This window comes from Lolium rigidum, chromosome 7 (genome assembly GCF_022539505.1).
Source record: "Lolium rigidum isolate FL_2022 chromosome 7, APGP_CSIRO_Lrig_0.1, whole genome shotgun sequence".
In the NCBI taxonomy this organism is placed as follows: domain Eukaryota; kingdom Viridiplantae; phylum Streptophyta; class Magnoliopsida; order Poales; family Poaceae; genus Lolium; species Lolium rigidum.
The window spans coordinates 339274859-339290041 of record NC_061514.1 but is presented as its reverse complement, the minus strand read 5'-3'; the positions used below and the strand labels follow the sequence as shown (position 1 = coordinate 339290041).

The window sequence follows — 15183 nt, the reverse complement described above, 5'->3', positions numbered from 1 at the left end:
CAAAACAATGCCATAGAGGCATATGAGATTAAAATAGCACATTTGTGAATTTAAGAAAATTGACCCTAGGACTTGTTGTGAATGGTTGGATCACCTCCATATATCATTTCAACATTCAACAAAACCAATTGGGTCAAACCAAGTCAAATTAAAAATAAAATACCACATATGCATAAAAGCATATGTGACACATAGGCATTTCACCAAACATTGACCTATGTCCCTAAACCTTGACCAAATGGTGTGAAACCCTCTCTAAACCTATTATAACACTAAATGGACCCTAACCCATGTCCAAGTGAGGCAAGAACAACCCTAGTACAAGTTTATGAAAATTTGACACCTCATCTCTTATGTATTAAGGCCAAATTTGCAAATCTTTGAACAAGACCCTTTGATTTAGTTTCAATGCTCTTAAAATGTTTCTAAACTCATAAGAACCCCATTAGAGTCAACCAAAGTCAAATTAAAGGGAAAGAAATCAAATAGGGAGAAAACTCCCAAAATTCACTCACATACACATAACCCAATTTTGCAAATCTTCAAACAAGGCCACAATTGCTTGATCCCTTGCTTGTAGAATGTTTATATATGATAAATAAACACAATTGCATCAAAGAAACCAAAAACAAATCGAAGCAAAACTCAAAATCAACATACATGTGATAATGGTCATTTTGTCACTTTATAAAATGTTCCCCACTTTACCACTCTGTTTTTCTCAACTCTCAAACCAAACCTAGTCAACTATGACCATGTCATCCAAGACCATGTCAAGGTTAACAACTTTCATGTTGACCATCTCTGCTAATGTTGACTAGGTTGACCAGAAAGACAGGGACAAGGGGAGACTTTGAATCTATGTGAAGATAACCCACTTTTTGAAACTTTGCAAATCTTCACCAAAATGGACACCACCACCACTATTCTTTCTCTCTAATTATATAAGTGAGCTCCACCAAAAAGAATTGCAAAAATCCAAATAAAATTTCATGCGGCCATTTAGTCGAACACCTTGCAGGCATGGTTCATATTTTTGCACACATGCTTTTATCCAGTGGGTTTTGGCCTAAACCACCTCTAACTTGTGATGATCATCACCTCTCTACACCCCTGCACCTCTACACGTCCTTGCTCTTGCTGTTTTAAGCATGGAAAAGCCCTAAAATATTCACACTATGCACCATGCCGGCCACCATGGCACTCGAGCAACCTAAGCCCCTACTCTCCCCTACACCTTGTCATTGAGCACCTCTGGTACACCAGGACACTGCCTGTGCACGGCCAAGCCTCCCCCTTGCACGCCAGTGGCCAGACCAGCCGTGCCCAGACGCGCCCGAAGCATGCCAGGCACGCGGTGAGCGTGCACCCGCACCATCCTGGACGCGCCAGAACGCGTGCGTGTCCGGTCGCCATCGTCCTCCCTCGCTTTGCCCTCGTGCACGCGCGCCCAACACCACACCCGAACCCCGTTAGACAACCGCATAGGCTCGCAGCAGCACCGTAGCCATCGCCATGATTGACGTCCTGCCGCGCCGGTACCGCACGGACGCCATCATCGCCAGCTCGCCACAAACCTCCTTCTGCCGTGCCGTCAAGCTCATTAGCTCCGCCTAGACGACGCCTACGCCATGCGCCCCCTAGCCTGCCCCTTCGCGCCTTGGACAGCCATCGCCATGAGCGCACCTCCACAGCACACCACGGCCACCACCGCCCGCTATAAATAGCGCCTCTCAGCTCTCCCTCTCTTCACACAAGTTGCTCTCCTCTCTTCACTGAACCTTCTCCCCCATCTAATTCCACTCCACCTCGCTGGAGCCGCCCCAATCACAAGCTCGTTCCCGCCGGAGCCCGCAGATCATCTGCTTCGACTGGAGCCGCCCCGAGCCTCGACGCTGTACCAGGAGCCTCTTCGTCCTCGCCAACGACGCCTCGCACCTCTCCCTCGACCGCCGGCGGCCCAGGACGCTCCCCGACCCCCAACCTCCGCCGCCAGCACGCCCTCCTCTCGCCGGAGAAGAAGACGAACCCCAACCGTGCGATCGGGTTCTAATCCAACGGCGCAGCTTACCCCGTACCGCTTCGGTGAGTTTAAGCCACTGACGGGTGGACCCTCACATGTCAGCTGGCCCGCGGCTGTGAACCGTTACTGGGCTGGGCCAGTTTCACAGTTTTAAACCTCGCGGCCCATTTGCTTTCCCGCCTAAGCCCATTTCCCCTGTTTGAATTATTTTGTTTCAGCCATTTATCAATACTGGTCTGTCCTATAAATTAAATAGTTCAAATTCTACAAATCCAAATTTAGCAAATCCAAATGTTCTGGAAAGCTTATGTTTTGCTCTAACTAACCCCACTAGATTCAACCTCATATGTGGTGTAGTTTTTGAATAGCAAAAATAACAAAACAGATACTTTTCTGAATACAAATAAATCTTAAAAATCAACCACTTTGAATTTTGAAGTGAATCCAACTCTAATAATTCACATTTAACAAACTCTAATTTACTATGTAAAAATATGATATATGTTCTGTACATGATCATGGGCTAGAATCAAAATATTGGCTATGTGGTCAATACTAGTCCATTTAAACTATATCCAAATTTTAGAATTTAAATCTATGAGGTGTAGCACCTCATTTAAATCATTTTCTCAAGTATTATGAAGTAATATGAGGACCTCTACTGCATAGATTCATACTTGCTCAATTATAGACTCTAAATCAAAATAGGATTTAATATTGCCATGGTTATTTAAATCACATGAGATGATGAATCTCATTTAAACCACTTTTCTCAAATACTAAGTGTGAAGTGTTGACCTTGGTCAACATGGGATCATCCCTGGTTACTTGAGAATATGGCATCACCTCAATAATAGTTTTTACTAAATTAGTTACAACTATGTGTTAAATCATATGAGAGGTATTCCTCTCATTTAAATCTTGTTCTCAAGTAATTCAACATGAGGTAGTGACCATGGTCTATTAATCTCATATTGAGTTATTTGGTGGCATTAAATCACTATCATGCTAGTATTAAAATTGCATGAGGTATGGAACCTCATTTAAATCAATTTTTCTCAAATGATAAGTATGAAGAGGTTGACTTTGGTCAACCTAGGTCATATATTATCCATAAGAGAAATTAAATCTTAAGAAGATTCAATGAGAGGAAATTATTTTCCTAATATTAAATAAACCCTAGAATAATTGTTGGATATATGTTAAGTAGTGATGCTAGATCAATTGTGTGAGCCCTTAAGGCTATTTAAAGATTGCCTAAGTGTTGTTTGGTGATTGTATCCTCGTATTCGTTTATAGACGCTAGTACCGGAAACTATCAAGAGGAAGAGGTCTTCTACCAAGAGGAAGAGCAAGAAAACTTTGATCACATCACCAATCAAGGCAAGCTAACACTCTTGCAAGGTTCCCATGTGCAAAGCTCTACAAGAGCAAGGCACCATTACATTTTACTTTATGCTTATGATCCTATTTCCCAGTTTTACTTTACAAGCTTTATTTACTTTTGTTTTATCAAAGTACTTCTTGAATTATGTTTCACTTGGTTAGTACTGGATTAGTACAAGAGTATCAAGGTTAGCCTAGAAGCAAAGCAAAGTACTTTGCACCCCTCATACATAGATGCTAGTGCTAAATTAGAAGTGACTACTCTAGTTGGGAACTTGTGAAATGAAATGACTTTGAAAACCTTGGAATGATGCTTCATTCTATTGAAAGATTTTGAAGGTGAATATGACTGGGTGAATGACTTGGTGAAATTTTACAAAAACTGATGGTTGGGTTCGGATGCGATACCATTCCAATTTGAAAGTACCCCCACAATACCCAATATGGGTAAGGGCTTAACTAGAAATTTATGTGCTTTAGTATGGGTTCCCTCTGAACAAGCGTCATCGGGGTTAGGCTGGAGGCTGCCTCTACAACAAAGGAAATGATGTGATATGACGTGAATGAGGTGAATGTCCGGCCCAAGCCCTGTGCAGTTCCCGGGTTGACTGCGGTTTTCACCGGGAGGCCAACCTCATGGGGAGAGGTGCTCATACTAGAGTATGTAAGTGAAAGGTTATGGTTGGTAGTCCGCATACGGAGTATGATAAATCAGGGCCAGCTAACCCTGACGGATTATTGCAAATGTTGTGGCACAAGTGTACGACCTCTGCAGAGTGTAGAACTATTCGAATAGCCGTGTCCACGATTATGGACGGTTGGAAAGGCCATACTGTTCCGTCATCAGACCATTTTCAAAAATGTGACACATGACTTGGGACTTGAATTTGAAAGGTGAATGGTGACTTTGAATTGAATCACAACAGAGTTGTGGGAATGACACTAATGTTCCCACTTGAGTTAGTTTAGCAAATGAAGAGTCTTTTCTAAATGTTTATGAAATAAACTTGGCTTTATGCAAATAAACCTAGAGCTTAGTATCCCCTTACTAGAATTAATAGTGCTTACACTAGTATTAGTTTGCGAGTACTTTAAAAGTACTCATGGCTTTGTCCCCGGCTATTCAAATGGCCGGACTATGAAGGTGAACAGCAAGTACGAGGAAGATGGACAGCGGGACGTCTACGACAACTAGGACCGCTCCCGACGTCAAGCGTTGGCCCGTGGATTAGATAGCCACTACTACTTCGCTTCCGCTATTTGTGATGTTCGTTGATCGATAGATTAACTACTATTGTAATATTGGATCATGTGATCTACCCTTGTAAGACGATTATGTGTTGTAATAAATGATGACTCTATGATATTCAACTATTATGTCTCGCAACAACAATATTCCTGGGATTGCGATGTACGACATAATAGGCATCTGGACTTAAAAATCCGGGTGTTGACATGAATAGTGAAATATGCTCCTATTTTAAGTTAAAACGGTGTAAAAACATTTAGAAGTGAAGCTTGCATTGCATACCTCATTAGGCACTAAACACTAATAGCATGCAACGCTAGATTAAGTCATACATTCAGTAAACTAAATTTAAGTAGTAGGGTAGATCACTATCCTCAGGCAAGTGCTCTGATTATTCTAGCCTTTTGCCATCGCTCGTTGGCGTTATCTTCATCCTCGGAGGAGAGGATGACGGCATCACTGGCTGTACCCTCAGAGGTTCTTCGTTGGTGGTGTCATCTTGGTCCGACCAGTCGAGCTCCTCCTCTTTGTGGGTCTAGCCTCCGTAATCTCATTCTCTGACTCAACTAAATCTTCGATCACCTCCTTTACTGTATCAAAGTTGCATTTTAGGAATCATAGAAATGTTACTGATTCAGATAGGTAGCAATTATATAAAATTTTATATGCAAACATCGTTAGGAACGCCCTGCAACCAATCCATTTATAAACTATATATCCACTTTATCATATTTCAAAGAGGCCAAGACTGACGAAAGTTAAACAATCCCACTTAATTAATTACTAATCTAGAGAAGGAATCTAATTAACTGTAAAACACTAAATAGGAACGCCCTGCAGCCAATCCATTTATAATGCACTTCCCCAGTATTATAGAAAGATTTAATTTGGTTTAATAGTAGAGGCATTAGAGCATGACATCGATGCAAATCTGAGTGATATTTTTGTTTTCTCACCTGACATTTTACATCCCAAATTTTAACAACAGCTTAAAGCTTGTCTATTCCAAGGATAATGCCATTTGGGTGGAAAGTTGATGCTGATGTGTATCCATTTTGTCCAAAAGCCTTAAGTATCTTTGAACATGATAACTTTCTGTAAATTTGGTATTAAGAAGGTAATCATGGAAAAGAATAATAAGACCATTGCATGAAAATTAAGGTGAAACAAAATTTTGCTTATTTCCGCATACCTAGCAGATCATTTTAAAGGAAAAAAAAACTTAGCCCTCTATCTTTGAAAGGTGATAAAATTCGGCTAACTAATAGATGAAAAGAGGGGTTTCCATAAAAAAAACAAAGGATTAGCATTTCAGATCTGACATATTAGTGAACATGTTATATTTCGAATCTGATATGCACTTTTGTTAGAATAGAGATATGGCCCTACGAAAATAGGAGAACAGATCTGCAATTAGCGATAAGGCGGGGCATTTATGATAAATATAATTACCTGATTGCCAAAAATTCAGAATATTTCCTTTGATCTATCTGTGTCAAAATTCCATTTCTGCAAAGAACACATGACTTAAGATCATAGGCCTAGCAGGATGTATGCATGTACAAATATAAAATGAAGAATATGTACCCCCAACTAATAATTCATAAAGAAGATAACAGTAGGCAATCCACATAACCTCAACATAATTATGCAAGGGTTATCGGCTTGCTATAATAAACTATATACAACACCAACTGTGTTGAAAATATTTCCGAACATAATAATGATGCCAAAAAACTGACAGCAAAAGGTAAGGCATGTTTACTTCTAATTAATAACGACAATTAGAAAGTTGTATGCTTACTCTATCTGAGATAAGTTAGCTAAATAGGTCAATAATGTATCTACAATTTTTTAAACATTGACATGAAACAATCAGAGGCACACATTGAAAGATACTAATACAAAAAAGGACTATCCTGTAAAACTCAGAATGTAGTAGGTAACTTCTTACTGTTCTTACTAAGTTTATTTTGCATTCCCATTAAAGAGGACCAACTACCTGGTGGCAGATTTGACATCAGTTAGCAATGTGATAGAAATTATTTCTTTCTTGATCAATTGGTCATTAAAATATCTCAACTGTTGCGAATTGGCTGATATGAGAGATTCATATGAGAGCATTGACCTGGTAGTGAGGGAACATATCTTAGAATATTGCAAGCAGCTAGAATTGAGAAGTATGGAATATTTATCATAGTACTGCAAGCAGTTGGAATCGAAATCTAAATCACAGTAGTAGCTCCACGTGCTTCAATTGTATATAAGGTCAGTTTACTCAGAATATTGCAAACAATTGGAATATAAATTACATCAATAAATTTGAATGCTTGATTGCTGAAATAGTAGCCTTTTGCAAACTTTGTTATAAACCAGTTAATCCCTACTTGGCTAATCTATCAAAAATATATGGGTATATTCTGTCATACCTACATAGTCATTAAATATTTATTTGCAGAAAATTTGTAGTCTGGGATTTAAGATGAGAAGGCCTTAAGTACACATAGGTAGTAGATGAATACAGAATATGTACAACTGGGCCAAAACAATTGGTTGCATTCAGCTACCAATATTTCCCATAAGTGTATATACACTACAAAACCTCAAATTTGGTAGGCTAGGTACCTGAATGAAATCAAAGTGTGGGAATAGCTTGAGAAAGTTGAATAAGTCTGTCACTGAACGGATATGCACCATTGGAGACCTGCACCATGGACTCCAATAGCAGGGAGCATGTTGCCTTGGCCTTGACCAGCGCCTCCATGATGGGCGGCAACCGGTAAGTACTTCCACACACCTAGTCCCCCACCATGCAATGTGGTAAAGCAGTGATGGCTTGACTTGACTGAACTGAAAAAAGAAAAAAATATGTGATAAATTATCAGATCAAGGGAAGTAAAAAAAAAAGCCAGGGAGAGGAATGGTTCACCTGGAAGCTAGAGTTCCTGCGCCGGTGGTCGTCGGACTCACTGCCACGCTAGTGCCCCAAGTGTGTGTGACCCTGGATTCGCCCTGAAAGAGATTTAAAGTGCATAGAAGTTCAGGTATGAGTCACCTTATTCAGCAAGTATGGACTGTTTTCAGAAATTTTGCCTCTACACATTCAGAAACTACAACAGCCAGTTCACACTACTCAGTCAGAATGCCATAGCTTGGATTATATGAAACATCCTTGGACTATATCAAAAGTTACAAATTACAGTGATCCTTGCACATCAGAGAAAGATGGGGCAGCAACTTGCTTGCTTCCCTTATTGCTATTGCATGCGTCAGATCCAATCCACATGACCTAGTGGTGCCAACGCAAATTCATCTATAAAATTAGGATTAGCTGTGGTGCTAATTGATATTTGGGCATGATTGCAGAGTTTATAAGATTACATTAGATAAGAGGACACATTTCTGGTGATTAAAATTTAACAGAGATGGTGAAGTACGAAAGTAGGACTCAATTTAGATAGTATGACTGTTTACCTAACCGAGATCTATTTAATTAATATGACCGTTACCACCCCTGAACACAAAAAAAGATGAATAATTGTTTCATAAATAAAACTCCATTTATTAGATTACATACCTAGAAGTACGGCTAGCTAACAGAAGCTACTTTGTCGCTATATTCCATATATACACAGAAATACGGCTAGCTGACACAGGCTCCTTCATCGCTGTACTTTTAGCTTGCCAGCTAGGAAGATTTGATGTGACCCTGATTGCAGTAACACCATATCTTCACTACTCATTGTCTATCATTCCTGGCAAAAGTAAGGCCATTTAGCAGATGCACAATTCAATTACATCAGACCGAGAGCACATGGCGTCTGAAGTTGTAGGCAAGAGTAAAATAGAAAGAAAAAAGAACACGCCATTTACCTGCATAGATGAGAGAGATGTCAGTCTAAGTTACAGGCCGATGTTCTTGCTGTTGAAAGATAAATAACAATGGCAATGCAATCTTAAGATTGCAAAATGAGTACCAAGTTTATTCTGAAGTACTTCAATAGTCGCATATAGGCCAACAACACCGAACACACTGGCACGCGCAGCATAATGAGTAATGATGGTTGTTTTCGCGCATGAAACACTTCTAAAAAAAAGTATAAGTCTTATTCATTCGAATGTAGAGAGTTCTATTCTCTCGTTGCTTCTACCATGCCATTTTTTTGAAATGGGCAGAAGAAGGTCCACTCATTCATTTTAAGGATGAATACAATTTAGAGATTACCTCACCTGTTTGAACTCGCTCATCCATATCCCTATGTATATCATCACTTATTAAGATGTAAAATTTTCAAGTACTGCCAATTGAAATGTAGTATGATTTTAAATGGCCAGAATGTACTGAGTATTTAAATGCTGACAACACATGGTGATAACAGCAGTGCCTAAAATTTTTATCAACTGGTTGCAACATCCTAGAAGCTAACTTAGTCCAAAAGATATGTATGCATCATCGACTCATCCCAATTAATCTACTTTCTGTGAGTGCATATATCTCAAGCTGTATATGTTCTCTAAATGCAAAGGAAAAGAGGGAACTACAATAGGATTTACATATGTTCTCATGTTTAAGTAATTGTGAAAACCATTCTTCGAACATATATAGCATTAACACATTATCTGATCATTTGAAGAATGTTTCAAAAATGCAAATATTAACAAAATTATTTTAATCTTCAACTTTCACTAACTACTCATATTAGGAGAAATATGTATGGAGAATTAGCAAACTCGTGTGGTAGAAAGAATCAACATAAAGCGAGGAAACTAATACATGCAACAAAATTACTGAATGCATATGTTGTATAAGAGAACATAAGCAGGAGAAGGCACAGACAGATGAGAATGGTACCTTATTGATCGGCGAGCGGAGCCGTGGATGGATGACAGCGAGGGTACTCTCCTCATCAGAGAACATGAAGTACGTGCCCTGTGGTGCTCACCGTCTCCTAGCTGGTGATGATGTTCATTTGCCTCCTCATCTGCAGATATGCTCGATTAATAGAGATATGCAGCTTTTGTTCGAGACACAAAAATCAGCATACGAAGAGAAAACAGAAAAGGTAGAAAGCGACCTAGCTTGCTGGATTGAACTGCCATGGTACAGTTATATAATCCATATATCAGTAGGAAATCTGACCTTTTCCAGATTTTGCAACTCTCACAACTTGGTCCATATCTTCCTCTCCAACGTGAACTGACGCACACCGTTTGCTGCACTATGAGTCCACCATCGCAAGATCCCTACAAATTTATGTACACAAAATGGGATTATAGGCTTGAGCAGCAAAAGGAGCTAGGAAAAATAATTCTCATTCAAAATGTAGATCTAAGCTTGACTTAGTCCAATCAAACAAAACCCTTGGAAGAGGATTGAGTGAACATACCTAGAGAGCAAGGGAACATGTTACCGTGGCTCAGTTGAAGAATATCCATGAACTTGAGATCAAAGTTCACGGGCTTCTGCCTTTGAGCTGTTGCCTCTTGGCGCCAGCGGCTAAGAAAGAGAGCACACGAGAGAGAGGTGGTCGAGAAAATACTTGTGCTCCTCCGACGGCAGCTATGTTCCCGCATCTCCCTCGGTCAAAGCGTCGAAGCGCCGCCGCAACCATGGCTCTTCCCGCTGCCTGCGTCACCGGTGAGCACATGGTCATGTCGTCCACTCTGTCACGGCCGTCAACCCCATGCCACTCGTCATCGCCGACCTGGAGCCATCTTCTGTTACCGCTTGCTGCGGAAGCCACTGCACCTGCCGCTCGCCATGAAGAAGTAACCGGCCGCCGGAAAGCCAAGGAGGCGTCGGCCCCCGGGCATCAGAGGAAGCTCTAGCCGTCGGGGAGCCGAGAACGCGCCGGACGCCGCGCATCAGAGGAGACGCTGGCTGTCGCGGACGCGCTGACCTCCGCACATCAGAGGACGCCCGGCGGCCGGGGAGCCGAGGAGGCGCCAACCGCCGCGGACGCGCCGACCTCCGGGGAGCCGAGGGGGCACATGCCGCCGGAGGGCCGAGGACATGCCCGCCGCCGCGGGGCTGAGGAGGCGCCGGCCGCGGCACATCAGCGGACGCGCCGGTGCGGGGGAGCCGAGGAGGCGCCTGCCGTCGGGGAGCGGAGGGAGGCCACCGTGGAGCCGAGGATGCGCCGGCCGCGGCTGCTGCTCCGTCTTGTGCCTCTGTATCCTCGCCGCCAGATGCTTGAAGAATAATAGCACGCTGGGGAGAGAAGCACCGAGGAGACTCTTCCAGAATTATCTAGCGCTGCAAATAGACTAAACTTGGTCAAAGCGGTGCGTTGTTCCAGCTAAAGCCACCCGGAAAACAAAAGGAAAGAAAGAAGAGCATGCAGTAAAGATGACCATAAAAATCGCACGGGGCACCGAAATCACACACCAAAAAAATCAGCGAAAAGAGTACGTATCAGCAGGAGGTTAATTCGGAAAGAAGCTCAAAATTATGGGAAAAAAGATGTTGGTTGCCCTATAATATAGTAGTTATATTGCTTCCGACATAGCAGCAGATGACACATGAGGAAGGATTTTAGTCATTGTTGCAACAGAGCTTAGAGCTCCCCAACTTCGATTCAAGTAGTTTATGTACCTGCAGACGATTTGACCGACCCTGCTCCTGCCACAACATTTGCACATTTGGATGCTTACCGTACTTTCCAGAGGATTAGCCTCCAAGGGTATTTATCCAGTAGTAGATCCTTTAGATTCAACCTCAACTATGTTACAGCCTAGGATTGTTGGCAACGAACATTATGAAACTGCGCAAAGAGTTAAGGAAACTTTACAACGTTACAAAGAACTTCAGGACATTATCGCTATTCTTGGGTTGGATGAATTATCGGAGGAAGATCGTTTAACTGTAGCAAGAGCCGCGGCCACAGCTCCCGCACATACGTATGCATGGAAGGCTGCATCCACATTAACCTTTACCTACCGTTGTTCCGGTCTGCTCCATTTGATTTCCCTCTTAATACCATGCAGTTCATCAACTTTTGCAGCATTAGAAGTAATCGAAAGAATAGGCATCTTGCACCTCTGTAATGTAGGTACCAATTCATCATGAGTACGACGACGCCTGATCCACCAAAGATACCAGCACGCTACGGACAAGGTTTGTTTTAGGCCAACATTTGTAAATCCTGGGAGAACATTGTTACTTTGTCGAAGAAGAAATTCAATGATTGTTGACCCTGACCGATCCATCTATACTGCCTCTTCCATCAAACTAGCCATGCCTAACTCGTTCCAAATGCCTAAAGCAGTTGGGCATTGGAATAGGAGGTGTCGGACATCCTCTAGACCAAGGTTACATACTGGGCATTCCCCCCAAGTTCTACATGGCGGTTTACAAGAGTAGATTGTAGTGGTACTATAATGTGTACTGCAAGCCATATGACTATTTTGACCTTGCTAGGGATTTTTTGAGCTTCCAAAGAATCTTCCAAATGGGTTAAAGCCCGAGCTAAGTCAAAGGATCAATCAACTCATGAATTTTCGTGTAAACAACCCCCCCCCCGGACACATAGCCCTCATATTTGGGCTAATAGGGATCAAAGGATCTTGCCAAATATTGATATTTTCTCCATTGCCAACTCTCCAAATATGACCTCTTTTGGAAGTAGTTAAGACCGCAATGGTACTCTACCAAGTAAACAAAGAGCCCGCCTTCGGCCTAGACTTCGAACCATAGGAATAGTATTTGGCCCGAAAAACTCGTGCACAAGGATTCAGGCCCAAAATAATTCCATGGAAATTGTCAACACCCGGGGAACCAGGGTCCCCCAGATCGACCGTGGGAACCATTGGTCAGACCCCCTCAGCTTGTGATACCCGCGAGCCGCCCCGGAAGAGGTTCAGAATGAGTGTTAGGTGGAAAAGGACCCAGGAGGAATACGTCATCCCTGGTGTTCCTGCGAGGATCATGGGTGGGAGCACATCAACAAAGATCAAGTCCTGGTCTCTAGGGGAATGCATCGTCTGATGGGTCGGTAGTGTCATCTCCGTACCAGGAGTGGCATGGGAATCCTCCCTCGGATACCCATGCGTTTTTCCCTCTTCAATGTCCAGAGTAGAGGGAGAAGCAGACGAAAGGGCATGAAGGGACAACCAAGAAAGGTACGATCGTCGCTAGAATTGCACAGGTGGTGCCCCTTAGTCTGCTGACCGGGTGAGGAGACCAAAACCTGGGAGCCCTGTTGGGCTCCGGGAGACGGCGAACCAAGCTACGCGACGGGGTGGCCCAAGATAGAGCCTGGTCCTAGGCAAAGGCTCTAGCCACGAGACAGAAGATGAGTCAGAAGATGAGTCAGGACAAAGAGCATCCTAGGACGTTGTGGTATCCCCTCGTGTTATAAAAGGAGGACCATGGCCCAGAGTCAGAGGGAGAAGAAAAAGCAAGGCAGAAGGAGGATATCACAAAGAGAAGGAGAGTTAGGGTAGTAGAGAGAGAGAGGTTAAAGATCTTCCTTCCCGGGAATACTGGCAAGATCTTTTGCTCCATTGTAATCCCGTGTTCTTCCATAACCAAATCAATACCAATCAGACATGCAAGACGTAGGGCTATTAGCCTCCGAGTGGCCTGAACCTAGCTAAAACCCTTGTGTGCTTTCATATGTTTTTGTAGCGCAATCCTAATCTTGAGACAACTTGCTAGCCCTCTCCGAATCTCTAAACGGGGTATGTCGTATTCATGATGTCTGAGTTAGACCTCGACATTTGGCACGCTAGGTAGGGGGCGCGGTAGCTCAGGATTTAGGTATCACCGACATTGTTCCCACTCTCGACGGCGAGCAAGGACCGGGTGGAGGAAGAATGCCTGTGAACCCTTGGCTACGAGATCTGTGGCGACCGGATCGGGAATCCCTTTGTGTGGATTTGTGCAGAGTGCTCTTTTCCTAGTCCCCAAATGACGCGCTTTGGAGGTAGGGAGCAAGGTCCCGCTCTGTTGGCCCATGACTACATGGCCCATGACTGCAACCCAGCTAACCTACCATGGTGGCGCCGGGTGTGGAGAACTCCCACGTTCGACCCCTCGACCGCTTGGACATTAAGAAGCGTTCACCGTCGCGTATGTCATGCTACATTTCCCCCCCTCGGGGGATTTGCAGCGTGCAGACACATGGGCTGCCCATGTGTCAGAGCTCGGCGGTAGGAGCTCAGGCATCAGCCCTAGATTGCTTCCCAGAGATGCGAGGAAGCAAGATGAAAATCGGGGACCTCTCACACATGCACGGACTTCGACCACTTTTCCCACTTTCTTCTATGTCAAGCTTGCAATCAACGATTTCTTCTGATATCCCACATGCACCTTATGGATTTGGATCGAAGTCGTGAAGTAATTCAGATCAACTGTTTCTGGTAGAGCTAATCTATCGTATGGATCAATGGACACCACAACTTGGCGGAAAAGCCATGGACCTCCTTTATTTCTCCACCTTAAGCCAATTGCCAAGACTGAAACATTGCAAACTTAAGTGACGAAATTGCACATCCCTTGCTAGGCTCCACGCCACGCGCACATTCTGCTCAAAAGTTTGAGAGCTGATTTTCTTTTTTGAAGTATGGACTTCTGCCAATAATATATGCTACACGCACGGACATTTTGTTACGGAAATCACTTACGAACTGCGGAATGCGTAGCAGGCAGTGAAGAGGTTTCCAATTTTCAGCAAGCAATCCAAAACCGAACCAACCAGTTCATTTCACGTTAGTTTGTATTCGTTTCCGTAGCCCATCAGTCCGTATGTTCAAGATTATTGGACTTTCGTCAATGCCATCCACTTCAAGCTTTCCTTGGGAGCCTCCTCTTCATCCTCAAACACAAGATCATCATATTCATCTTCCTCAGTCCCAAGGCGATGCAACATATCATCAATTGCTTCAGCTTTCTTACTACTAGATCCGCCCTGCTGTTGCGTCGAACTTGCTGTGGCGACGCCATGAAGAGAACCCTAGAGAGAACCCGTTGAAAACTGTTAGGCCTATGTTGCAGGACCGATGGAGGCTGCTTAGTTTAGTCCCACCTCGTCTAGGAAAAAAAAGGCTGCGGCCAATCTATAAGAGGGAGCGTTGCTCCTCCTTCAGTTCAGACTTTTGAGATGAAGTGGACTCTCTCATATAGTTAGGCTATATAGGCATAAATATATAAAACTAGACCGAGTACTGAGCAAGACTGAGTTGACGAACAGCCAACAACCGGAGAGAATAAGAGCATCTCTAGCAGATATTCCAAACCCCAAACCCTAAAATCGTTGATGGAGGATACCCCAAACGTGTTTTGGAGGCTCAAAAAATGACTCGTAGTCCAGACACCGCAAAAAGAACCCCAAAAGAGCATATTCATTTATATTGGCCCATAGTTAGTTTTTTTTTGCCTTCTTCTTCCTCTCGCCTGGCCACGCCCGCGCACAGCCGCCCCCGCCTGGCCACGGCCGCTCCGCGCAGGCCACCCCCGCCTGCCCCCGGCCCCGGCCGCCCAGACCCGCGCACAGCCGCCTGCACCTGCCGCCCTGCTTGGCAG

The 15183-nt window shown here is 43.5% G+C and overlaps 1 long non-coding RNA gene across 3 annotated transcripts; it reads right to left on the bottom strand.

The window, feature by feature from the left end:
* Positions 1–4859: 4859 nt before the first annotated feature.
* Positions 4860–10500, bottom strand: LOC124679140. Of its 3 annotated transcripts, none has more exons than XR_006994831.1 (9): positions 10046–10500; positions 9799–9902; positions 9511–9640; positions 8236–8413; positions 7284–7670; positions 6661–6786; positions 6111–6167; positions 5615–5753; positions 4860–5248 (listed from the first exon to the last, which is right to left on the bottom strand). It is a non-coding gene; the product is annotated as an uncharacterized LOC124679140 (long non-coding RNA). The 3 variants fall into 3 exon arrangements; XR_006994830.1 differs by lacking the exon at positions 5615–5753 and having other exon boundaries at positions 7284–7508; positions 7588–7670; XR_006994829.1 differs by lacking the exon at positions 5615–5753.
* Between the last annotated feature and the right edge of the window lie 4683 nt (positions 10501–15183).